At 39.0% G+C, this 26,121-nt stretch overlaps 1 long non-coding RNA gene across 1 annotated transcript in view; it reads left to right on the forward strand.

Moving 5' to 3' along the window:
- The first annotated feature begins 502 nt into the window (after positions 1-502).
- Positions 503-26,121, forward strand: part of LOC119873583 — a 118,205-nt gene continuing 92,586 nt past the window's right edge. Inside the window, exon 1 of the long non-coding RNA XR_005365327.1 lies at positions 503-554. This is a non-coding gene — a long non-coding RNA (uncharacterized LOC119873583). The remainder of the gene's footprint in view (positions 555-26,121) is intronic.

Genomic DNA, 26,121 nt, shown 5'->3' on the forward strand with positions numbered 1-26,121 from the left:
GCAATGGGAACAGCTTGTGCAAGGACTCAAATGAGACGACGGAGTTTTTAGTGGCTTGACTCATGGTGCGTCTGGGGGGTAGGACCAGGAAGGAGGTAGAAGGAATAAGCAGGCAGACCCTTAAAATCTACATCTTATCTTGCAGGGGTTGTTGCAGAAGAATGTGAATTCTGACTCACTTTCAGTGATGTGTTCGGTAGAACAGGGTAATTGCTATGCTCTGTATTTAAGAAACTGAACTATACGTGGTAAGACAAATCATCAAAATCATTGGGGCCTTTTGGTAAAAATATTCTCAGGGAAGAAGGGTTAGTGAGTCTTTCTCTAGTCACCAATCCATATTGCTTGGTTTGGATCTGTCTCTGGCTCATATTCAGAAATTGAATCCAAGAAATCCTGCAATTTCCCAGAGGGCCAATAGTTCCTGTAATAACTACTCTCATGACATTTCCTGGATATGATAAACTCTCTGGTCCCATATTTATAGATTTATAAGTCAGAGATTTTCTTCAGCGAGAGCCCTCAGATCACTGCGCAGGATGCCGCAGAGCAAGGTAATGACTAGCCTGGCAGAGAAAGCAAGGGGGTGTCTAATAGGGGCATTTCCTGGCTGCAAACTATCTCCTCCTATGTAAACAGATTGGGTCGAAGTTGTATTTTTTATTCCAGAATAACTTGGGTTCCTTAGATCACTGTACAACGTGCTTCAACGCAAAAATAGTCACTCACCTAGAAGTGTCACTACTACTACTACTGCCTACCACTGACTTCATTCTGAGATGTGACCCTGCCAGAGAAGGATGAGGAAAGAATATAGTTTTATAATTTAATAGATGTGCAACCTCCTGTGGTTGATTTTATTTTCTGTACTGGGTTTCAGGATTGCTATGAATTAGAACATTTTTTTTCACATGGAAATAACACTACCAGTGCCTTGGTCATTGGTGAATGTCTCCTCCAGTATCTTACCTTTAGGGCTGAGGAATAAGTCTTAATGCTCATCACCCGTTTAACCCATTCCCCACCAACCTCCCCTCCAGCAGCCCTCAGTTTGTCCTCTATGGTTTGCTTCCTTCTCTTTTTGTCCCCTTTCCCCAAAGTTCATCTGTTTTATTTCTTAAATTCCGCATATGAGCAAAATCATATGGTATATGTTTTTCTCTGACTTGTTTCACTAAGCATCATCCACTCTAGCTGCATCCGTGTCATGGCAAATCCCAGTATCCAGTCTTTAGCGAAGCCCTGTGATTTCTTTTCTTGGAAATGTCTTGCATATCCCTTCTTTGGTATACCTGGATTGCTGCAAACATCTCTTAGCTGGTAACTGTTTTTCCTCTTCCCTTTTGCAAATCATTTTTCCCCCTTAGTGTTGAAGAGTACCTCTGAAGCCCTCATAGAACGCTGATTTCCATGTGCCATTTCCTTGCTTTAGAATTGTATTGACACCAGGATTTTTTCAGAAGTATATCTGATTACCTGTTTGACTTTCAGTGTCCTGTGGAGGAAGCAGTGTGTTATAGTGGAAAGGGCAGATTTTGGATCCAAACAAAAGTAGACTTGAATCCTGGGTACAGATTTATATCCACTAGATATTGCAAAAGTAACCTAACCTTTCAGAGAATCCATTTGCTTAACTATAAGATAATATCTATTTGTTCAGGGAAGGATTAGCTCAACAGGTTTACATTGTCCAAACCCTGAACATTTCAGAGAAAGGTGGGGCCCTTGCCTGACCTCTTAGAAATAATCTCTAGGCTCTTAGAAAATCCTGCTTACTTAAAATTTTTTTTCTTATTTAATCCTGACAGACACACAGAGAGAGGCAGAGACATAGGCAGAGGGAGAAGCGGACTCTATGCGGGGAGCCCAATGCAGGACTCGATCCCAGGACCCTGGGATCATGACCTGAGCCAAAGGCAGACGCTCAACCACTGAGCCACCCAAGTGCCCCAGAAAATCCTGCTTATTAAAAGCCTTTTTGTTTACCTGAGGCTTTGAGCCACACCAGGTAGTTTAAACTAATGATGTGGTTTATATGTGGTTGAATCTGAGGGTATTCTTAGAGAGCCCCAAATGATGCTATTTCACAGAATTTTAGTAAGTTATTATTTTTAAAAAGATTTTATTTATTTATTCATGAGAGACAGAGAGAGAGAGGCAGAGACATAGGCAGAGGGAGAAGCAGGCTCCCCACAAGGAGCCCGGAACTCTGGGATCACACCCCCAGCCAAAGGCAGATGCTCAACCACTGAGCCACCCAGACATCCCAGAATTTTTTTAAGTTAAATGAGATGGTTCCTATAAAGCATCTAGACATGAGTTGGTTTTTCCTTCAGATTCTTTATACTTCCCTCCCCTCATTTATGCTGTCTTCTATCTGATAGCTCTCCTGCCTTTACCTTCTGTGACATTGAAGCTGCATTTCTTACTGATACACTATACCTGTGCCTGCACCAAACTGGCTTTCCTTTTGGCCTAAACAAAGCCTAGTGTATTCCTTCCTGGCACACCTGAAATCCTACCTTTTCTATGGATCCTCCAATGACTACCCCAGCCTGGGATAATTTCTTTCCTTCCTGAATTTTTATTGCACTTTTACCTGGTAACAAAATCTGGGTGCCACCTTGTGCACCTGTATATTGGGCCTCTAAGTAGATTGTAGAAAACTTGAGTGAATGGAGTATGTTTTATTTTTCTTGGTCTCTTCCTTGGTAGATTCTTAGTGAATGTTGATTTTTAGATTTGCTCATTGTTTCGTATTTTGAGCTCACACACTCTCAAGAGTGTGTAACTAAGGTTGAAGGCCTATTGCCTATGTGCCAAGTCACTTATGTATTGTAATGATCCAAACCCCCTCTGCCCCCGTATGCTCTTTGATTGCCTCTTCTGCTGTGGGCCAGATAGGTGTTGGCAGCAGCCAGGGCAACTCACCCAAGCCTTTTTCACTCTGATGGCTCCAGAAGGTTCTGGAGTTACAAATGCATGACCTGTTTTCCAGACACCTTGTACCCCAAGGTATTCTTGCTTGTATTTTCTTCTCTACCTATCCTGTGTCTACACATTAGTTAAGGCACAGTGAAAGTGCTATTTCCAGCATAAAACTGCTCTTGATTACATCAGGTCACATTGGTTTTTGTCTACATTTATGGAATTGACTATCTATAGATGATTATCAAACAGCTGAGAGGTCAACCTCCAAACCAATTACAGTTGTAAGAATACTGTCCTCCATGACATTCCCATTTCAACATGTGCAATTTGCTGGAGCATCTGGCAGTATAATGCTGATATGATAATAAAACATTTATTGAGCACCCACTCCATGATGGGCTCCATGCTAACCTCTTTCATACATTATCTTATTTCATCTTTATATATATTTTTTAATTTTTAAGTAATCTCTACACCAATGTGGAGCTCAAACCTACAACTCTAAGATTAAGAGTTGCATGCTCTACTGACTGAGCCAGCCAGGCTCCCCTATCATAGTTCATCTTGTAGCAGTCCTATGAGGTGACTATTAATATTATTTCAATTTTACCAATGAGAAAACTAATGCTTAGAGATGCTCAGTCACCTCACTCTTGTCCAAGTAGAGTTTAGTAGCAATCCAGACAGATTCTTTTTTTTAAATAATAAATTTATTTTTTATTGGTGTTCAATTTGCCAACATACAGAATAATACCTAGTGCTCATCCCGTCAAGTGCCCCCTCTCAGTGCCCGCCACCCAGTCACCCCCACCCCCCAGCCCTCCTCCCCTTCCACCACCCCTACTTCGTTTCCCAGAGTTAGGAGTCTTCTATGTTCTCTCCCTTGGTCCAGACAGATTCTATATTTGAAACACATTGACCTTGTAGGTTGCGAGTACCAGGGCTCTTGTCATCACTCTTGGCTTCTCTTGAGACTTTCAGAAGGTAAAAATTCAGTCCTTGTGGAAAATAACTGGGGCCCCTGGGCTTATACTATTTATCACCATGCTGCTTAGATAATTGTTTAACTTCTTCAATTTATTACCAACTAAAGTAGTGAAAAACTCACTTTAATACCTCCTATTCTCCATGATGACTAGCAAAGTACCTTAAAAATAATAACTGAAAAAAAAATGGCTACTTTTTGCCCTGTATTGATTAATTTGCCCAGGTCCACTTTGAATATACCTATTTACTCAACTAGGGTTATGAGCTGACCCTAGTGACAGACTTGTGTAGCTCTCTGGATGGATTCTATGGGTTGAAAAATCATCCCAGACTCTTGCCATGGAAGTTCTAGACAGTACAGTGCCAGTTAATGCATGTCTCTAAAAAGTAATATTTATTATTATTTTTCAAATTCTCCAGAAATCCTCCAGAAATTCTCCAGCAATCTTTTTTACATGAGTTGAAAAAAATTTAAAAATAAGAACATTTCTGATGTTTGTTATGAAGAATCACCATTTTGATCTTAACTGCCATGGGGTCCGGATCACATGATATATGGTAACATGAGAGTTTGCAGTTTTTAAAAGGGAAATCAGTTATTATACAAAACAAAAATTCTTTCTATAAAATAATATCTCACAGCATATAGTCAGTAAGGAGATTCTCTTCTTCTTCTTCCCACCAAATTTAGAAAGCTAGTAATGAAGATAAATATAGTTATATATAGAGAGATAATTATCCTGATTCAACATCAAGGTGGGAAATTCAAGGAAACAAAAAGTTTTCTTCTGATTGACTGGTAGTAGCCTGGGTCATTGTGTGTTGAGAAGAATTCTGAGGTTGTGCCCTGCTTAGAGAGAAGAAAAGCCAAAATTGATTAGTGATTCCTAACACAGATAGAGGAGAGTAGCAGCATGTGTGCCAAACAATTGTTATACGTGGACCAGTGTTTGGAGATTAATTCAAGAATTGGAAAAGGGAAGTTGGATCACGAAATGGCACCTTGAAATAACATTCATCTGTGCTTTATATGTTTTGCAAGTTGGCTCTAATGTAATAAAATTATATTTTGATGGTGAAAACCACTATGGAATCAGTGTTTCATGATAAAAATTGGGACAAGAATACACTGTGCAATATTCTTTTTTGTGTGTGTTTTGATTCAAAAGCAATTGTCATCCAAATCCAATTTCAGAATCATTATTTTTTTGAAAGAATACTAAATATGAAAAGAGAGGGTCACAGCTTGAGTTTCTGATACAGTGCTGTATTTATCCAGCGGAGTAAAGAACTGACATTTGGAAATGTTCTTGTTTACCTGTCCACCTGGAAAACTGTCCTCTAGAAATCATTGCCAAAGGGGCTGTATGGTCTTCACTAATTTTCTGATGCAGTATTTATGGTCACAGAATCTTTACTCCAGGTTTATTTTTTTTAAGATTTTATTTATTTATGAGAGAGAGAGAGAGAGAGAGAGAGAGAGGGGCAGAGATACAGGTAGAGGGAGAAGGAGGCTCCATGCAAGGAGCCCGATGTGGGACTTGGTCCCGGGACTCCAGGATCACGCCCTGGGCCATGGGCAGACGCCAAACCGCTGACCCACCCAGGGATCCCCCATGCTCCAGGTTTCAAAGTAGGTAGAGCTCTGTAGGAATAGAAATATTCATTTGTCTACTCATAATTTTACTTAGAAAATATTTTCTTTTTCAACTGCATTCTTAACATTTCTTTATTCTTAAATATCTGGTTTTCTGGTAATTTCAGACAATTTACTATCAGCAAATAGGTTTACTACAGACTAGACTTATGTACTTTTTGTCCTTCTAAACTTAACTTGAACTTGTAATGGCCATATATCTCATTGATTCTCTAAAGGAGACAATATATTCCTGTTCTGACATTGTTTAAATGCTTTTATTTTCTTCTTTTGTGCTCCTGATCTTCCCTGCTCTCTGCCTACCCTGTACCCTTTCAATCAACTCTTATTTACTATTAACTCACTAATACCACACTTTTTTCCATTTGGAGATATTTTCTTACATTCCATTGTTCCAGATAGTTATTGTTGCTCAAAAGCACCTCAAAAGTCAGGGGCTATATATACTCTCTTAGTTCTGTGGATGGACTGGGCTGAGCTGGCAAGGTTTCACTTGGAGTCACTCATGCAGTTACAGTCAGATGTCAGCTGGGGCTGCAGTCACCCTAAGACTATGCTGGGCCAGTGATCTCAGTTGACTCCTGCATGTGGTTGAGAATGCTGATGGTGGTGTTAGCTGGGAGCTCAACTGAGGCTGTGAACCAGAGAACCTACATATAGCCTCTCTGTGTCACTTGGGCTTCTCCCAGCACGGTGGCTCTGATTCAAGTGGGAAGTGGCTTAGAACAGAGCATTTCATGAGGCTCAAGCAGAACCTCCAAGCTTTTTATGAACTAGTGTTGGAAGTCCAAGAATATTACTTCCATGATGGTCTATTGGTCAAACAAATTACAATGTCCAGCCCCAATGTCCAATGTCAAAAGAGGGTAATTAGATGCCATCTTTAATTGGGAGATGACAAGGTCACCATGGAGAAGAATATGTGGAGTGGGAAATATTTTGAAAAATATATTCTGCTAAATACATTTTTATTCTTTAAAAAGGCATGAATCATATATTTTACCTGCCTCCTGACCACCTAGTCTTTTCCCCTGTGACCCTGCATGGTGTGCGGTGGCTCTGTATGGGATCTGTGAGGATAATAAAACCTCTTCCAAGCCTTGTCCTCTTCTCCTCTTGTGGAGTACCAGCTTCACCATTACCATATCCAGCAAGAATCATTCGAAGGGCTTCTTAAAACAGAGTGCTGGGCCCCACCCCCAGGGTTTCTGATTCAGAATAGTTGAGCTATTAGAATTAGCATGAGTGGATTAGGGAAGCCCCTTTCCATGGACTGAAAACCCACTAGAACAGTGCTCCTCTGACTTGAATGTACATCCCTAGTGACTGTGTTAAAGTGTAGATTCTGAGGCACTTGGGTGACTCAGTGGTTGAGTATCTGCCTTTGGCTCAGGTGGTGAGCCCAGGGTCCTGCAGGGACCACAGGGAGCCTGCTTCTCCCTCTGCCTATGTCTCTGCCCCAATCTGTGTCTCTCATGAACAAATAAATAAAATCTTTAAAAAAATGTAGATTCTGCATTTCTGACAGGTGCTCAGGGATTGCCCATGCTGCTGGATCACAGAAAGAATACTGTGTAACAAGGTACTTGAATATTGAATAAGCAATCTGTAGAGACCATTATAAACCTAAATTTGGCCATTTGGGGGGGATTATGATTTAAAAAGAAAAAAAGACCAGGTAGAGGGCCACGTGTGAGTTAGCCACGTAAATGAAATTGAAAAGTGACAAGTGGTCCTGGAGGGACCTGAAGTACAGACACAGGAGCTGTAGAATAACCATCCCGCCACCTTCCATGTTAATTGGGCCTTTAATGGACTTTTCTTACCAGCGTCTTGCTTTTTAATGTATTAGGTTTCTTGTTATGAAATTTATTGTGTATAATGTTATGTGAAAGATATAGTTGATATGCAGAAAAAAACAACAAATATAGCCCCATTTAAAAAATTGTTTTGGCCTAGAATAAAAAAAAAGTCTGAAAAGTAGGTAAAATAGCAGTCAATTTGGAGTAGTCAAAAACCTTGACTAACACAAAACTATTTCCACCATACTCAAGGCTCCCTGATGTCTGAATTGCCATTAGAAATTCACTTTCTTTGTGGCGGTGGGGGTTATGGAATGCTAACACACAAATGCTCCTGGATTATTATTACTTGATTTGTGTTCAGAACAAGAAAACACACAAGAAATAACACGCGTGGGGTGCTCTTGGGAAATATACAAGTCTTGGCACTGTCCTTAGGGATTCAGATAACAATAGATTTTATGGGCCATCAGCCTGTGTTTTAAAAATCTCCCTGGGTGATTTTCATTTGCATCCTCTGTGGGGATCCATTGCCTTTGTGGGTCTTTCCCACTGAGAATAGCATTGCTCAGAATGAGGCCAAGTGAGGCAGGAGGCAGCGGAAAGCATGTGAGATTTAGGGTCAAAAGTCTGATTTGAACCTTGCTCAGTCCTTAAAAGTATGGTCTTGGATAAAAGGTCTCTACATCTGTATACTGAGAATTCTTAATCATAGATTGCTCGCGATGTTGTTGTCAGAGTTAAGTGAGATATTGCATATAAGCACTTTGCAAATTCTAAAACACGCATATGTTATCGCAATCACTGAGCTGTAGGAAAGTGAAGTGCTGATGGTGGGAGATGTGGGGGCATACCACGTTAGTTTTTTGTGTATGAGCTCTCTGTATGTATATTTACGAAGAAATGTGAAGGGGATGGGGTTATTTAGCCTGAAGAAAGGAGGTTTCTCAGCCTTGGTGCTAGTGGTGTTTGGAGTACCTAATTCTTTTGTTGTGTTGGGTGGGGGGGGGAGGGGAGACGAAGGGCTGTCCTATGCACTGTTGCCTGTTCAGCATCCCTAGCTTCTACACACTCAGTGCCAGTCACCCCCTCCCACTCTCCTAGTTGTGATAACAAAATGTTTCCAGAATTACCCAATGTGCCCTGGGAGGCAAAACTGCCCCCCATTAAGAATCACTACTCTAAAAGCAGTTATCATCTTCTATTAAGTGAGATCAAAATCAAATGATCAGAATAATGAATACTTAGTTTTCAACTCTACTCCACAGGCCAACAGAAAGCATTATTCACAACATCAGGAAGGAACAAATAGTCCTGTATTTAAAACTTGGAATAGTTTATCACACGTGGCCTTTGTCTTTTTTTTTTTTTTTAAGGTTTTATTTATTTATTTATTTATTTATTTATTTATTTATTTAGATTTATTTTTATTGGTGTTCAATTTACTAACATACAGAATAACCCCCAGTGCCCGTCACCCATTCACTTCCACCCCCCGCCCTCCTCCCCTTCTACCACCCCTAGTTCGTTTCCCAGAGTTAGCAGTCTTTACGTTCTGTCTCCCTTTCTGATATTTCCCACACATTTCTTCTCCCTTCCCTTCTATTCCCTTTCACTATTATTTATATTCCCCAAATGAATGAGAACACAAATGTTGGAGAGGATGCGGAGAAAAGGGAACCCTCTTACACTGTTGGTGGGAATGTGACCTGGTGCAGCCACTCTGGAAAACTGTGTGGAGGTTCCTCAAAGAGTTAAAAATAGACCTGCCCTACGACCCAGCAATTGCACTGTTGGGGATTTACCCCAAAGATACAAATTCAATGAAACGCCGGGACACCTGCACCCCGATGTTTATAGCAGCAATGGCCACGATAGCCAAACTGTGGAAGGAGCCTTGGTGTCCAACGAAAGATGAATGGATAAAGAAGATGTGGTTTATGTATACAATGGAATATTCCTCAGCCATTAGAAATGACAAATACCCACGATTTGCTTCAACGTGGATGGAACTGGAGGGTATTATGCTGAGTGAAGTAAGTCAGTCGGAGAAGGACAAACATTATATGTTCTCATTCATTTGGTTTTATTTATTAATTAGAGAGAGAGCACAAGCAGGGGGAGCTGCAGAGGGAGAGGGAAGAGCAGACTTCCCGCTGAGCAGGGAGCCAGATACAGGACTCAATCCCAGGACCCTGAGATCATGACCTGAGCTGATCATGACCTGAGCAGATGCTTAACCGACTGAGCCACTCAGGCGCCCCCAAATGCAGCCCTTTGAATAATGTGTCCTGGTTTACTCAAGATATTAGCACAGAAAATCCTATGTCTTAGGAAGCCTCTCCCTATTCTTTATTTTTGTTCTCAGTAGAACCCAGAGAAGGGGATCATTCCACATTCGTTGGCAATGAAGGGAACTGACACTTGCTGGGCACCTGTGTTGGGTGAATCAGGTGTCTTACAAGCTTCCGTCACTTTATCCTCACAGTAGCCCTGCAAGGTAGGTGGTCCTGTGTCAGAAGCAGCAGCTGAGACCCAGAGTAACACAGAAACTTCCCCAGATGTTGGCAGAGCTAGCAAGTGGCAGACGGAGGGTTCAGCTTCAGGTGTTTCTCCATCCAATGTCTTCATTCTTCCCACCACTCTCGCTAGTGGCCTGAAGCTGCAATCTGTTTTTCTTGAGTTTTTGGGAAAGTGTTTCTAAGTGAGGGAAGTGGGAACATAATCACTAGCCCTGCAGTCTATTTCCGTAGAGCTCTTTATCTTCTTCTTCTTTTTTTAAAGATTTGTTTATCCATGAGAGACACACAGGAAGAGCCAGAGACACAGGCAGAGGGAGAAGCAGGTTCCTCGAGGGGAGCCTGATGTGGGACTCGACCCTGGGACCCTGGGATCACGCTCTGAGCCAAAGACAGATGCTCAACCACTGAGGCACCCAGGTGTCCCTCTGTAGAGCACTTCTTAATGAGTTTCCAAGATCAAAGCCATTCAGGGTAAATGCCCTCTTTGCTTCTCTCCCAGTAGAGGAAGAGAACCTGAAAAACGCTTGAGCATCCTCTCCTGGAAGTAGAATCAAACTATGAGAATCTCTGTTTACGAGGGGCCCAGAGACTATAGTTGGGGTCCATCAGATTCCATTAGAGTCAAACAATCTCCTGCAATTCCCTCTAGCTCTCTAGGTGAGAGAGTGATATTTGGGTTTTTCAATATGTCTTGGTTAATTATATTGCATAATGGCCCATCTGCTGTAAAAGATACATTGATTAACAGCAAAATTATATTACAGATGTCTCATTATCTTAGAAATGCTATTATCAAAAAAAAAAAAAAAAAGAAAGAAATGCTATTATCTGTCTCAATTCACTGTAATAGGACAGAGCACAGTGGCTTAAAATTGTCCTCGGTCATGGGAGAGCCTCGGGGGAGAGGAGATTAGGAGAGTGATATAAATGAGGAAGTAAGCCCCTGAATGTAGCTATAGGATCTGGAATGCAACTAAAAATAGGCTGAGTGTTTCTAAAGACTGGAACTAAAACCAAGGCAACCACAGGGTGCATAACGCGTTTCTGTAAGAAGTGGTTCTTGTACGAATGCTAATGAGAAAATTAAGGATAACCAAAAGTTATCCTTATTTGCTATTTGTCACATTTTAAGTGCACATGACTTGTTTAAGAAACAAATTTGCTGAATAAAATCAGTTATTTAAGCATAATTTTGTATCTATGGTTTATAGATAACTTTTTAGATAGGATAAAAATAATAAAACTGAGATGAGGAGTTCTCTAATGTGTGTGTGGTAAGCTCTTTGTGTGATGAGAATACTTTAGGGACGCCTGGGTGGCTCATGGTTGAGCGTTTGCCTTTAGCTCAGGTCGTGACCCTGGGGTCCTGGGATCGAGTCCCACGTTGGGCTCCCTGCATGGAGCCTGCTTCTCCTTCTGCCTGTGTCTCTGCCTCTCTCTCTGGGTCTCTCATGAATAAATAAATAAAATCTTTAAAAAAATCCTTTAAAACTCATGGCAAATCATTTACTGGGCATTTGAAGAGGAATAAGGTTGCCACGTGCATGGCAGTGACAAAGTAGCACATGAGCAGATTTTGGCTGCACTGACCCTTTGTTCCTAATCTCATGGTTCGGTTTTTGAAAACAAGGCATTTGTGGATTATTAATCTTCACTGGGGGCCCTGGTCTTCTAAGGAACTCAAAAATCATATCGTGGGATGGCGCCTTACAGATACTCTTTAGATAATTCAGTCTAAAGAGACAGTTAAGGGATGTGAAAATCATCTTCAAATATTTGAAGAAGTTGCAGGTAGAAGACAGATTAGGATTTTTTTTTCCTTTCTTCTCTAAATTGATTTTATTTATTTATTTATTTATTTATTTACTTATTGTTAATTTATTTTTATTGGTGTTCAATTTGCCAACATATAGAATAACACCCAGTGCTCATCCCATCAAGTGCCCCCCTCAGTGCCCGTCACCCCCACCCCCACCCACCTCCCTTTCCCCCACCCCTTGTTCTGTTCCTAGAGTTCTGTCTCCCTTTCTGATATTTCCCACTCATTTTTTCTCCTTTCCCCTTTATTCCCTTTCACTATTTTTTATATTCCCCAAATGAATGAGACCATATAATGTTTGTCCTTCTCCGATTGACTTATTTCACTCAGCATAATACCCTCCAGTTCCATCCACGTCGAAGCAAATGGTGGGTATTTGTCGTTTTTAATGGCTGAGGAATATTCCACTGTATACATAGACCACATCTTCTTTATCCATTCAGACAGACTAGGATTTTATAAGTAATGAAGGGATCCATAATTGGGCTCTTGGGTGGAAGTTAGACACACATTTCAACTTCACTACAGAGCAGTACACTGGGCTGTTCCAGAAAGGAATGGGCTGCATGATGGGACAGTAAGTTTTCAGGCACATCAAGTTCATGTGTATTTGTTCCTCCAGTCATTTGTTCATTCACTTACCAAGTAATTACAAGTGCCTACTATGTGCCAGGGACTGGTCTAAATTCTGGGAATATTGTCATAGGCCAGAAAGACAAGGTCCCCGATCTCCCTTATATTCTAGGATAGGGGTTGACAGACTTTTCCCTTAAAAGGCCAGATAGAAAATTTCAGGTTTTGCAGGCCATATGGTCTCTGCTGCGCCTACTAAACTACACCAATGGTAGTGCAAAAGTAGGTGTAGACCAGGAGTTGGCAAACAGGCCCATAGGACAAATTCTGCTCGCCATCTGCTTTTGTAAATCCAGTTGGTTATCCTGGCAAACAGCCCCACCCATTCATTTCTGTGTTGTCTACATCTGCCTTTATGCTACAAGGGCAGATAGTTGTGCCAGGGATAGTATGCCTTGGAAAGCCTAACCTATTTCTTGTCTCACCCTTTGAGGAAAGCATTTGCTGGTCTGTGCCGTGTGACATGTATAAACATGTGTTCTAATAAAACTTCTCTGATGGGCACCAATGTCTAATTTTATATGATTTCCACGTGTCACAAAAATTTCTTAAAGAAATTGTTGAAAACATTTAAAACTGTAAAAACTAGTTCACAGGTCATATGAAAGACGAGGTGGGTTAGCCAATCCTTGTTCTAAAGTATTTTAGCCAATCCATATATCTGGAATAGTACTATCTTCCCTGGCAGGAGTATTTCAAAGGGAAAAAAGTAAAAATATGTGATTAGGTATTTGACTGAAGTCACTAGTAAGTTCAATTTTAAATAGTTATCTAATACCACTTTTAGGAACCACCTGAATATTTTGTTCTGATATACTTTCATTTTTTTCCTAGGAGAGATTTTTGTTTTTGGCAAATGCCTGTGCTGAAATTCTGAGTGAAACTGTAAATCCTCCTTTTATCCAGTCCTTACTGATGATTTCCTTTGAGCTATCTCTCTTTCAATTGTTAAAAGATCATAGGTCCCTTCAGATTTTACAACCTTTTTTATTTTTCTCTTTTGTGCATTAGTAGATTTAATCTGAAAACTGAAATTCTTTTTGAGTAATACAATTGAGTTCCCTTCCCCACTTGATAGATTAAAGTGTTTTTCATTCTGTGCTTATGTTGCCATTGGATTGACTAGTGTCTTTCTTGAGGAGTTGACACCAACAGGTGTCTCATTTAAAGAGTAAATGCCGTGTCTTATTACTGGAAACTGCCGATGAGGGGCAAATGGGACACTAAATAAAAACTGGGCAACAATCTAACCATTGGGATGACCTTAAACAACATGATTTACAGCAGCATTGTTCTCAAACATAAAAGGTGACATTATCTTGGCCTGTTTAATTGACTTATTTACTTTGAAATTAAAAACAAATAGGGGTTTTGTGAAACAAGGGATGGGACTGGGGTTTCCATTGACTTCCGGCACTGACTCCTTGCCCCTCTCTGCCAAGAAGCTTGCTACAGAGCGGTCAAGTCACCTTGACTAATGGGCCTGTTACTTTATGTGACTCAATTCTCATCTAAAAAAAGGACTTTGCAATAAAAATCTTATTTTTATGTGAATTACATGTGAGATTTATTTGTAAAAGTTTATTTATGTAAATTACATAAAGAATACAAACAAATCCGTGCTCACTGCTAACACAAGCACCACTTTCCTCCTTTCCTTCCTACAAAAAGGGATATTTAATTTTAAAAGTGGAAGGATGACTTCTGTTTCAGGGGCATAGACATAAATCCTCTGAAACTAATGTTGATTCTGGCCATGGACAGATGCAAGGACAGCGATGGCATCATCTGTAAGCAGTGATTACAGTTATTACATTCACTGTGATCTGTTGTGCACAGACTCAATTCCCCTGACCTACTCTTCCAAGGTTATACTTCAGCCAAATCCAAACTCTGGTTAAATCCAGCTCTCTCCTGACTCTGCCTAGATGTGAGCAGCTGACTGTGGGTGGGAAAAAGCACATAATCATGAGAAGTAGTGTCAGCTTCATTTCATTGCACTGATCTCAAGTTGGCCCTGAATACTGTCAGGCAACTTGACTTCTCCCTTCCCTCTACTATCCTCTCTCTGACTATTTTCTTACACCCAGAGGGGCATGGAGAAATATTGGAGGGGGTTGGATAAACTACTAGGGCTGGTATAGAAGGGGTCAGGGTCTGCAGTCAAACACAGTGTCCACATTAAAAAAAAATTTTAAAAATATTTATTTATTTATCTGAGAGAGAGAGAGAGAGAGAGAGAGAGAGAGAGAGAGAGCAGGAGCAGAGCGAGAGGGAGAGGGAGACAGAAAATCTCAAGCAGACTCCTTGCTGAGCACAGAGCCTGATGGGATCGATCCCAGGACACTGACATCATGACCTGAACTGAAATCAAGAGACTGATGCTTAACCAACTGAGCCACCCAGGCCCGCCTCCAGTGCCCAAATTTTTTTCTGTCGCTAGTCTTCAAAAAAGATCTCAGCAACCAAATCCTTCAAAGGTGATGGTGCATAGAGATTGGCTTGAAAATTAGAAAAGAGACTATAGAAAATTTGTGTAATAGTCCTTTAGAGTAAGATAAAAAAAAAACCAGCAACAGCAACAGCCCCCAAATTTAATAAATACTTTCAAGATAGAAGTTTTATAACATATTATTCCTTTATAAAATTTTCAAAATATATAGTATTATAATAAAGTGAAGTGTTTTTGAAGTAATCTTTATTAATAAAATCATAGGAGATCTCTGCATTTTAAATGTTTTTGGCAACATGGCACGTTGCATATTTGTAAATGGTTACATTATCTTTGAAGTTGCCACGCTGAATGCGAAGCATGAGATGCTAAAACAAGTATTTCAGCCTCTTTCCCCCAAAAAAATTGTACATAAGAGTTGGCTAAGGTGTTCCAAATCCTTTTCAAAGAACTGATGATGCAATGAGGGGTTGTGACATCACAGAGATCTTTAAATCTAATCATTATCCTTTAAAAATAGTATCCAAATAAGAGTAGTATTTACAAATCAGTTTCTTTAAGCCTGCTGTTCTTCAACTGTTGCAGAACAACTGAAAATAGTCAGTGATTAAAAATAATCAAGATTATTTTAAAATATGTTTCTTAATACATATCATGATGATCCTTCTACTTTAATTCTTCCAGTCTTGCAGCTTAAGTAAATCATTTACTTTTTCAAATCTATCTAAAAAATTTACCATGTAATTTAGTAATACATTATTTAGTGTTTAATTTTTGATTCTTTGAAGTAAAAAGTTTCTGGTAGCATCTACTAACGAAGAAAATTTTATTAAACAATTCTCTGTGTAAAGCCATTTTAGTTCCATGTGTAGGATAATAATAAAGCTCTTCTTTGTTACCAATGGTTTATTGGTTTATAAAATAATCTATGAATCAAGGCATTGTTCTTAGTTTGGTAGCACTTCTAACAATATTCCTTCATTCTTTCACAAAAATTCCTGCCCATTGAGCTTTGTTGATGAATGTGTAATTAAATGCTAAAATATTTGGTGTTACTTTTTTTATAAAGCCAGCCAGCTATAGTTGTGCATCTTTTTACACAGTAATGAAGTTGGAAAAAGGGAATTTTTTTCATAAGATAGTTTTAAGTGTTTTAATATTGACAACCCCTCTCTAGCTAAGGTCCATAATTTTGAAAATGACATTTTCCCTATGACTTTTTATTTCATGTGATGCTTATATATGCAAGCAATAAAACCTCATCCTACTTTATCCATTTGGAAATCAAATTTGCCCAATTGCTATTAATTACACAGCTGATTCTTGATATTTCTCATATCTTATTATTTTCAAAACAATAGTATTGCTCAACAAAATTAAAGAAATGCTTTCATTTGTATTCTTTTTGTGAAACCATATCCCGTTGTATAACTGTTAAGATTATTTTTCTTTAACATTTTATGGCTTACTACATTTTGTCATTGTATTATTCTAAAAGAAACAAGATATTTCTCTTTTCTTTTTAAAAATGATTTATTTATTTATTTGAGAGAGCATGCATGCGTGAGTGTGGGGGCCGGGGAGGGGCGGTGCACAGAGGGAGAGGGAGAGAAACTTCAGCAGACTCCGCTCTGAGCACAGAGCCCCATGTGAGGTTCCATCTCACAACCCTGAGATCACAACCTGAGCTGAAATCAAGAGTCAGATGCTTAACCCATTGGGCCACCCCAGTGCCCCTTTATTTTTCTTCCAAGACCTTGAAAAACAGATTACTTTATCTGGACTCTTTCATATCTTCATTAGAAAAATATGTTGGCACAATAGACATATCAATAAATGCTGATTTGTGGTTGAAACCATAAAACTCATTTTCAGTTTTCAATAAAATATTATTAAAATTTAAAAATTACAGTTGATATTACAGAGTGTGGGCTAAAAATTTGTTCATATCCATATGAGTATCAGCTACAGAATCAAACTGAAGGTATATGGTATTAGTGCCTAAAAATAATGAATGGTGCCACCATTGTGGAAGTAATTTTCTGAAATGTGGAACAACGTTGACTAAAGTTTCCAACCAGAGCGTACAGTTTTCCTTTGATTTTCATTGTGGTTCCTTTCATATAAAATTTGTTGTATAATGTAAACAGCATAACTTCTTTTATATAAATAATGGTAAACAGTCCACTCTATACAGTACACCTGGCTCTTTTCTCCCCTTCCACCCTGTACTCTTTGGAAGGAAGTCACTATGTGTAGGCCACACTGGAGGAGGGAAGCATTGCGCTTCATCTCTCTGAAGGTACAGTACCCTCTGCATGGGAGATTTGTCTCTTCTCCCCTATTTATTTATTCAGTCGTTGATTTATGTTAGTACAGACTCACGAATATTATTTCATATTTTGGCCTATAATTCAATAACCATGTATTTTGTTACTTTTCTGTGTCCCTTTAACATTCCCTTGTCAGTATAGGTTGAAGTTTTTTATTTTCCTTTTTATTTATTTTTTCTTAACACTTCTTAATTTCCTGGTACTACGACATGCTCCAGGCTTATCATTCTTTTTCTTGCCCAAATCCTTAGAATTAGGCATTTTTCCTGGGAGCTAGTTGCCTTTTTTTTTTTTTTTCTCTCCTTTGGAGAATGGTATGAGATACATAGATCTAGGTGTTGGTGTATTTGCTACTTCGGGCATGTCATTGCTTCTAGGCCCTCCCAGTTGACGGAACAAGAGTATGTGTATGCTAACCTGTGTATATACATGTTTCTACATGAAAATATCTGTAGCAATATTAAGATAAGCATGCATTTGGGGCACTGGGGTGGCTCAGTGGTTGAGCATTTACCTTCAGCTCAGATTGTGATCCCTGGATCCTATATCAGGGTCCCTGCTTCTCACTCGGTCTATGTCTCTGCTTCTCTCTGCATCTCTCATGAATAAATAAATAAAATCTTAAAAAAAGATAAACATGAATTCATACTGATGTCTCCAACTTCAACTCTCACCACATAGATCACTGTGGCCCTCTCTCCTGCCTGTCTGTAAATTCCTACTCCAATAGTGAGAAACCTGGCTCCCACAGTCTGCCATCCACTTTTATGTTCAATCTCAGTATATATTCTCAACAATTCTCAGAATTGTTAACCTATATTCCCATCGGAAACAACTTTATCAATTCATGTATACTCTTATGAGTATACATGAATACACATACACATACACATACATACATACATACAAAGGCAGTTGCCTTTGCCTTTCATATTACAGACTCCATTCACCTCCAAAGTTACTGAGGTTAGCATTTTCTCCCACCCCCTTTGGTGAGGTTGTTTCATACATTCGTAACAAAATTAGATTGTCTTGTTACATTTTGCATTCCATCCTGGGATCCCCCAACCTTCTACACGATTTTTTTCAAAATTGCATACTAGGGTTCAATGTTTGTCCTATAAGTTTTATGAGTTTTGACAAATGTATAATGACTTATGTCCAACATTACAGTATTCTCTATAATATTATATTATAGAGAATACTTTGACTATCCTAAAGCAACCCCTGTGTTTACCTATTCCATTCTTTTTCTCATGCCCAAATCCCTGGCAAGCACTGATTTTTTTTTTTTTACCTTTGCTCTAATAGTTTTGCCTTTTCCAGAATGCCACATAATTGGAATCATGCAGTATCCTCCATCCCAACTGGCTTCTTTTGTGTAGTGTTATGCATTGAAGATCCATCCATATCTTTTTGATGTCAGGTTTGTTAGGGATGGGAATATTACTTTTCAATGATGAAATGAGTGCTGTGTAAGACACATGATTGGCTAGAAAGCTTGTATGTACTCCCACCACATGAGCCTGTATAAGGAGAGAATGGAAGGAGGAGAGGAGAATAGGGTTGAAAACTTTTTAGTCTTGTAGAAAGAACATCTCTTTAGGAATATCTGTTTATCAGTTTTGTTTATTGTTGTATTCTCGGTGTTTAGAACACTGCCTAGAATACAGTAGTAACTTAAAGTTTGTTTGTTGAGTGAGTATTAATAGGAGTATTAACACTCCACTGTGTTGAGATGTTAGAAAAAGAATTAAGTGCAGTGTTATCTTTATTGGTTCCTGCTATTTTCATTACAACCAAAAATTGGACTGAGAGAGTAACGTGTAGATTTGCAGAATTCTCTTTACCAATTGAATAGACATATTAAATATTCTCTATAATTTTGAACGATCTGTGGGCATATGCAATTTTAACCATTTTTTTCTAAATTAAGATTCTCTCCCTCCCACCATCAATTACTAAAGTAAAGCATTCTCTGAGAAAATTAGGCTCCTTGGTCAGATAAAGTCAGGAATTACCATGTAGCTGGAAGTAGTAACTTGTATTTATCGTTTTTCCTATCTTTCCCTCTTCTCCCATTTCTTCTACCATTTATTTACCTATTTTTTGAAGAGTGATTTTATTTATTTATTTATTTATTTATTTATTTATTATTTATTTATTTATTTATTTATATTGATTGATTTTTCTATTTATGATGGGGGGAGAGAGAGAAGACAGAGAGAGAGAGAGAGAGACACCACATGCAGGGGGAGCGGCAGGCAGAGGGAGAGGGAGAAGCAGGCTCCCAGCTGAGGAGGGAGCCTGATATGGGGCTCAATGAATTGGGGACTCTGGCATCATGACATGAGCTGAAGGCTGATGCTTAACACACTGAGCCACCCAGACTCTCTTCTTCCACCGATTTAAGCAAGAAACAACTTTGTACTTTGCTGACTTGGTGATGGTGGGGGATCAGGTAGGACAAAAATTACGAGTCTACACATCTTTTAAGTGTTTGGCCAGAAGCTCAAAGGGGGAAGAAGAAAGGAGAAGAGTACAGGGGAGTGAAGACAAATATTTAGCAATGAGCTCTCTATGGAAGAAGGACAGGAAGTCCTGCCTTGTGGCTTTTGTAGATTACCATGGTGTAAATATTTCCACCATGGCCAATATCAAGCTACTAACATCAAATCTATGTGATTGCAAAATTCCTGAATATTTACCAGTGGGCTCTCATGAGCTGATCTGCTTCCAGGATTCCACTGAGAGTACGGGTTCTATGGTTATCCTTCTAACCTCTGCCTCCAGGCCAGTTAAGAAAGGGATTTACCCAAGTTGGGCAGAGGAAATGGAAAGGGAGTCAGAAGATCTGAGAAATGATTCTTGACATACCTTGGCAGGAGGAAACTTGGACAGTTTTATGAAATATTCCTGGCCCTCAACTGGGCCTTGTAAGCATTCTTCGAGGAGCAAAAGAAAACAGTGATCCATAATTCAATGTCAACTGGTGTGTATCAATGACCTGGGGATGGGAGTGAGGCTGGGTCCCATCATTCAGCAACACCAGCCATATCCCATCCCTACACACATGCCTTAAGACTGCCTGAAATTCCAAAATTCTACCCCAGCTCAGGGAGTAGGGAGAAATCCAGAAAAAAATGAGAAGATGTTTTCCCTTAGAGTGGAAGCTTGGAAGCTTGGTGTCATACCTTAGGTTGTATTCTAGAAAATTCTTTATTTTAATGGATACTGGAGTTACCCCTCTACAACCACATATTTTATTATAGGAGTTTTGCAATCATATTGCAGCTTGAGACAGCCCTGCAGTAAAGAAACCTGTTTAACTTTTTTAAAAATGTGAAAATTTCATAATGTTTAGTCAACTTTAAAAAAAAAAAGAAAGAAAAGCACCATTTGGCATACTGAAGAATTGGTTTTCCATGGAACAAGTTTTGGAAATGCTGTTGTGGTTTTTTCCTCCCCAGGATTTCTTTTGCTCTCTCTCTCTCTCTCTCTCTCTGTGTGTGTGTGTGTGTGTGTGTGTATAGAAGTATGAACAATGTAGAGTAGGAATTGTAATGTTCATAGTATTCCCAAACTTTCTTTTTTATTTAACATTGCGGCTACATCCCTTTGCTTCTTAAATGGAATCTTTTCTTGCCTGTAAAACACTTCTAGGGATAATTTGGAGGCAAACTGAGGAGTTAAGGGCATGATAAATGCTCTCAATGAATCACAGCACAAACTTGGAAATAGCTTGTCAGCTATCCCAATAAGATATCAGAAGAATAATCGAATAGGTCAGCAAGTGCTCAGCTGAACAGAAAAAGCTACTCCTTACTAGAGAAGCCCTAGGAGGGAGGTTTCTAGATGGCAGATTGGGGCTTACTTGTAGATTTTTAAGACTTTCTTAAAAATATCTCTAAGTTGGGGATCCCTGGGTGGCGCAGCGGTTTGGCGCCCGCCTTTGGCCCAGGGCGCGATTCTGGAGACCCGGGATCGAATCCCACATCGGGCTCCCAGTGCATGGAGCCTGCTTCTCCCTCTGCCTATGTCTCTGCCTCTCTCTCTCTCTCTGTGACTATCATAAATAAATAAAAAATTACAAAAAAAACTTAAAAAAAAATCTCTAAGTTGCTTCCATCACATCCTGTATTTCTTCCTGATTGCTAAGATTACAGAAAAGAGGGAAGAATGGGTAGGGATGATCTCCCCCTCTCACCAACACACACATGTTCGTACTCTGTGCTCGTCTCTCTCTCTCTCTCTCTCTCTCTCTCTCTCTCTCTCTCACACACACACACACACACACACACACTCACAGAAACATGAACACACATTTTCTTGTCTTTATGGAAAGAATTATATCCTTTGAGGTTTGCTTTTAAAAGTTGCCAGTCAAGATTCCTGGCTGGCTCAGCAGTTGAGCATCTGCGTTGGGCTCAGGTCGTGATTCTGGGGTCCTGGGATCGAGTCCCACATGGAGCTCCTTGCATGGAACCTGCTTCTCCCTCTGCCTGAGTCTCTGCCTCTCTCTGTGTGTCTCTCGTGAATAAATAAAATCTTTAAAAAAAAGTTGCCAGTCATAGCAACCTCTTCAGTTTATTAACTTAAAAAATAGTCTGCCCACTTTTCTAGAGTGGTATCAACTGTGGAAAGAGACTTAAAGTCTCTGCAGTTCATTGCAATTATTTTACCTCATCCAATTCACCTTTAAACTTGAATGCCCTAATCATGTTCTAAAAATAAAGCAGCACAAGTAATAAATATCTTAAAAAGGAAACTGACTTCTACATCTTTGGAATTTCCTCTAGTTCCTTGTTAAAACTCTGATAACTTTGTACTGGGTTGCTCCAAATTTTCCAGCTAGTTGGAAAATCAGTTGTGATTAGCTAATTTAAACTCATCACAAGTGACATGGGATTGTCTCCATCTCTGCCCACCTTGAAATAATTGTGCTGCCATCTTTTGAAAGCTAGGCCCTAGAAGAAAGTTAAAATTTTATTAAATTCTGAGGTATTAAACCACTTTAAATTGCTCAGGTGGAAACGAAGAAATTGAGTCAAGGTTATATATTAGTCACACAGGCAGCAAAAATCATGTTTCACATGCCTTTACAAAATTAACTGGTAATCACAGTGCCAAACACTAACACTCTCTCCTCATAACTGTGTAAACTGTAGACACAGATTTACTTTTTAAAATATGATTACAAAATCATAGGTTCAGAAAGGGACATAGCAAGAACAAAACAAACTTGTGAAACCAACTGAACAAAAACTAATGTGTGTTCCTGGATTTACTTGATGGCAAAAAGTTTTGAAATTGTCCGGGGAGAAGAAATTCCAGAACCTTCCTCATTAACCATTGGGCTGTGATGAATTGAGAACTATACAGGCTAAGTTAGTTAGTAATGTGCAGATTGCTTTAAAAAACATTCATTTATTTTCATAACCTTAGATTTGTCTGCCTTGAACCACAAAACTCCACCCCAACTTTTTTTTTCTTTACCTGATTTAGATAAAAAATAAAAATTATTATTTTCTACTCTGGCAAGACTTCTTAAAAATATACCCTGGAATGTAGTTACAATGAATAGTTCTTTCCTATCTCTTCTTCACTGCATTTTATTAGCTTGGATTATATGGTAATAAGCCAGCCATTCATTCATTTTCCCACCTAGTCACTTACTTATCTATCTACCCACACATAAACAAGGAACCAAAATTCAGAAAGATGAAATAAGAACTCATCCAAATATCATGCTATTAGTAAAATATTAGTAATATTAGTAAATACTTGCTATTAGTAAATTTAAACCTAGCTCTGTCTTAACCTAAACGTGAGCTCTGAAACATCACACTGTTATTACAACTAGTGTAGTGATTTTTTTCCTCTGGAAGTCAGTACTGCATAACACAGAATATCGAAATTTAACCCAGATCTATACTTTCCCCCCAAATACGAATGTATCAGTGATTCAAATTTTACCCTGCAAGCAAAATATACTTCAAAATTCCTTATTGGAATTATTCTAAGACTAGTGAAATGATTTACAAAGTCCAATTTTTTGTAAATACTTGAAATTGGGCATGATTTTCTTTGAAAACATAGTACTCGGGAAGAAAACATTAGAGTATTGAAATATGTTGTGTTTCTCCCTCAGTGCTCAGATGCACTATTTCTGTTTTGGAAGATGCTGGAAGATAATTTTCTCAGTCCTCCCTGTCAAGACAAGCTGTTCTCAGGAATGGCAGGTTTGGTTTGGCTTATGAACATTATGCCTCTTGTAACTGATCACATTCCCCCTTTGCCAGGAAACTGAGAAAGTGAGGCACACTTCCGTCAACCGTACAGGATGGCGTGGGACATGTTCCTGTGGCTGATCTCACGCCCGGCTGTATTCTATTTATGAAATGATTTCACCATCATTAAAAAATTCTTTTGTGGTATATGGATTTATCTGAGCAGGCATAAATCGTTTAGAAAATAAAATGGAGTATGAATAAGAAATATATATACATTTATATATATTTTATTATTTTTATTTTTATTTTATATATGTGTATATATATATTTCCCTTCCTAAACTTCACTGTGTAGATTTATTTCTAAGGCTTGGAAAAATCTTAGTGTAAAAGGAAAATGTCACAGTGAATAGAATATAAGCAAATTGTTCAATTACCAGAAGATAAACCTGTAAATCATTTTGCACTGATTCAATCAACAGAGTAATTGGTGTAGACTAGGAATTCCCCTGACAGATCCACATTCTATCTCAGATAGAGGTGATACTCCATAGTGGTGGGATTATGAACTTGGTGTAAGGCTGACCTGCATTTCATTCTCTGCTATACCAGTGACTGTCTGTGAGATTTTAGGAAAGTTCTTTATTGTTCTAAATCCTCACTTTTTTTTTTCATCAGCAAGAGCAGCTAATTATGGTGCCCACCTTGTATGGTTGCTAAGAGAGTGAAATGAGACAGTGCACGTATGTGCTTGATACCTGGAAAATTTCAGTACAGGTTACTCTTATTGCTTTATCATTATTGTGGTATATGAGTCTAGCATATGCCACAATGTTCATGGAGAAATTTGCTGGCTAATGCCCCATGTACTGTTTGGGATGGAAGCCCCAGGAGTGTATCATAGTTGAGGTACCTGGGAGTAAGATTTCTGAGAGGCAAAGGGTGAGCCAAAACACGCTCCATTAATTGACACTATTGTCTAGGTCAGACCCTACACTTGATAATGCATGGCCATTCATATTTGTGAACAATTCTTTTTCTTTAATTTATTTTTAAAATTTAAGTATAATTCACATGCAGTGTTATATTAGTTCCAGGTATACAATATAATGACTCAACAGTTCTATACATTACTCAGTGCTCACATTTGTGAATAATTCTAATAAAAGTGCAAAAATTATTTTCTCAAAAAAATCGGATTTGTCAAGTACAAGTACATTTGACCAATGCATAGTAAGTGAAAGACCCTCAATATGTAATTGCTTAAGCTAAGAGAGGAGAATTTTACCTTTCTCACATCACATGACGTCCGGAGGTAGGCCGCGCCAGGAGTGGTTTGAGCACTCACCGGTTTTCAGAGGTCTAGACTGGTGTCCCTGCATTCTCTTGGCCCTAGGGGACCAATGGTCTGAAGGTGTCTAGGGTGGCTCCAAGCATGATGTTATTAAACAACTAAATTTGAAAATGGGAAGCAAGAGATCGCACAGGACAGAGTTTCTGCTCCTTCATTTCCCTTATCGTTTCTAGAAAGTCACAAACGCATCCCTTATTTCTCAGTGGCCAAGACTCAATGGACAGACCAGGTGGAGGGGCCATCTTTCCTGAGATGGAGGGACTCGGCCTGTTATGTGCACAAGGCTTTATTCTGCTACCCTGTGAAGATGACAGCTGGGGACTATTCTCTTAAGTCCAGCCTTGATAACGAAATTTTCCTAAGGAATGGAAATTGCATTTTTTTGAGTTGGGTTTTTGTCTTAATTTCTTCATTCAATACACAGCCAGGCAAGCCCAGCACTGCTTTAAAATGCAAGAATGAAAAATGAACTCTGGTATGGTCTTGCTCTATCATTAGATTGATTTATGTTATTTTCTTATCTTTACTAAGTGGTAGCTTTTCCTTAGTCCTGACTCAGAACTATAAGACTAGTACTTAGTGAAGGGAACTGCAGATAGTAAGGTGGACAGAGAGACTGTTGGCACAATGGGAGTGCCATTTAGTTTTATTCTTTTTTTTTCATTTAGTTTTATTCTAATAATAAAGTCTTCAGCCTTATTAACTAATCACGAAAATGTCTTTGCAAGGCTGTCTATGTAAAAAAATAAAACTTTTGGGGAAGCCCCGGTGGCTTAGCGGTTTAGCGCCACCTTCAGCCTAGGGCGTGATCCTGGAGACCCGGGATCGAGTCCCACGTCAGGCATGGAACCTGCTTCTCCCTCTGCCTGTATCTTTCTCTCTCTGTGTCTCTAATAAATAAATTAAAAAATCTAAAAAAATATATATATATATAAAATAAAACTTTTGGAAATATGTAGACTTCTAAAATTTAATGTTACCTCCTGTGGAATGTAACTTTTAATCCCCAGACATTGTATGCTAATGGTTGTTATGGATAACAGCATTATAATTTTCCAAGTTATATAAAATATTTTCCTCCTCTTTCTTCCTTTCTTTTGCACAAGAACCTCAAAGACTTTTTATCTGTCTCTTCTCCATATGGTCAAAGAAACATTTAATAAACCAATGACTTAAAACAATGCATAAAGGAGACTTGTTTTAATAACGTGAAACAACTGGAAAGCTAGCCTGTGACCGTCTATAGGCCAGCCTAAGACCACATGAACATATGCTGCCCCTAAGCACGGATGGCCATCAGAGTAAAGGAGAGGTCAAGGCAAAGAGCATTTAGCCTGAGAAAACTATGGTGACGTGACTCTTGGGCTTGGATGTGTAAACCATGGGATTGAAATAAGA

This window comes from Canis lupus, chromosome 10 (genome assembly GCF_011100685.1).
Source record: "Canis lupus familiaris isolate Mischka breed German Shepherd chromosome 10, alternate assembly UU_Cfam_GSD_1.0, whole genome shotgun sequence".
NCBI classification, from domain to species: Eukaryota; Metazoa; Chordata; class Mammalia; order Carnivora; family Canidae; genus Canis; species Canis lupus.